This window comes from Pollicipes pollicipes, unplaced genomic scaffold, assembly GCF_011947565.3.
Source record: "Pollicipes pollicipes isolate AB1234 unplaced genomic scaffold, Ppol_2.1 Scaffold_7261;HRSCAF=8764_pilon_pilon_pilon, whole genome shotgun sequence".
Classification (NCBI taxonomy): Eukaryota; Metazoa; Arthropoda; class Thecostraca; order Pollicipedomorpha; family Pollicipedidae; genus Pollicipes; species Pollicipes pollicipes.
In genome coordinates, this window is record NW_023597054.1 from 30,795,518 (window position 1) to 30,797,166 (window position 1,649).

Below are 1,649 nucleotides of genomic sequence, written 5' to 3' on the forward strand. Positions count from 1 at the left end.
GAGTCGATTTACACAGGAGTGGCATTCTGTGTAAATCCACTTCGTAGTGGGTTTAAGTAGAGGAACTGCTCGGTGTAGATGTACTCATTAGTCGATTTACACGCGTCCTTAAACTTAAGGTGTGGAACAGAATTGCGACCCAATTCATCGGCGAAATTCGTTTTTTTGTCATGTGGCCTGCATTTACCAAATTTTTCGTAGTATCAGCCAAAAATCATACTGCGGGATACCAAATCTTAGTCGCATGGTGACATCAAGTCTGCTTAGCTTTTACTCAAGTAGCCTTGATTACGCGTAGTTGGCGCGGTGATTGAAAGGGGATAAACAATGCATGTCGCTCTTGGGACGCTTGCTTGAATGGCGCGTAGTGTTATCGGATTCCGCGAGACATGTGGCCAGTTTGCAAAAATCCATGCAATGTGCTGGATGCTTACACAGGATCTGTGCGCTGAACTGTGTGCTGAACTGTGTGCTCGCGTGCGCCGAGATCAGGTCAAATCACGCCGAGTTTACACTTCGTGCACGCGAAATGTTTCTGGGGCATTTTCCCCTGAAGATGCGCGAGTCATATTATGTGAGCTTGAGCTCACCATATTTAGCTCACCGGCTTGAGCTTTGTGTGCCTCACCATATTCTGTTGTGTAATGTAATGCTCCCTATGGCACAATTTAGAGGATATGCTCCCAAAGATGTTAAGGGATGCAGGAACAATTTCTGACATTTCCCCTTGCATGAACATGAAACCAGTTTTTTGTTAAACTTCCACTGAGCTCTGCACCTCTGTCTCTCAGTTCTTGAAGCTATTTTGCCAGGTCCATGAGTCTTATTAGTTATGCTGAAAATACTCAGTATTCAAGCTTGCCCAGGGTTAGAAAGGAATTAAGATGACCTTACAGCAATGTTATATGTGATGTTCATCGATTAAGTTGTATTTATTATTAATTTTTGGTTTGACCTTGCTCACAGAGAAAAAATCCAAATTATTCACATGCATTATTATTTATGCCTAATTTTGATTTTGACTATGAGCAAGGCCTGTGACCAAATATTCATCAAAATACAACTTACTTAACACATATCACACACATGATTATTATAAGGAGATCATCTTAACTCCCTTTTTCACTTGCTACACCTTACATTGCACAAGCACAATGCCATCTTATACCTGGAGGTTCCAGTGAAATGAAGATATGCAGGGGTTCAATATGCTGTCACTTGGATGGCTGGGATGACAATGTTTTTTATGCAGCTGCACCCCTGGCTTGGGGCTCACCACCTGTTGTCCTAACTCATGCCCAAAATTGGCCAACCAGCATCAAACTCGGCTGTTAATTGACCCAGCGCCAAAATCCCCCAAGCTTGGCAAATGGGCAGAGGAGGTCAGATGTCTGGGTTTGGGATCCAATAGCAGTAGATGAGAGAGGATGAATGGCATGCAGAGGCTGGTGAAGACCAAGATCTTGGTAGCAAAAATTGATGTTGATATCCCTGGTCACCCCACTGGATGAATTTTGGAATGCTGAAGATGTGAAGCAATCATTGAAGTTGCTTGTAACAATATTATATAAATGAATGAACACTATGATACAACAATGGGCATCCTATTAATGATTAAATGAGTATTCTCATACATTTTCCCATGATTA

At 42.2% G+C, this 1,649-nt stretch overlaps 1 protein-coding gene across 1 annotated transcript in view; it reads left to right on the plus strand.

Moving 5' to 3' along the window:
• Positions 1–289: 289 nt before the first annotated feature.
• LOC119112321 (adenine DNA glycosylase) overlaps positions 290–1,649 on the plus strand; it is a gene marked incomplete at its 3' end in the record, with an annotated part of 8,300 nt that continues 6,940 nt past the window's right edge. The window contains exon 1 of the mRNA XM_037236445.1: positions 290–306. The remainder of the gene's footprint in view (positions 307–1,649) is intronic.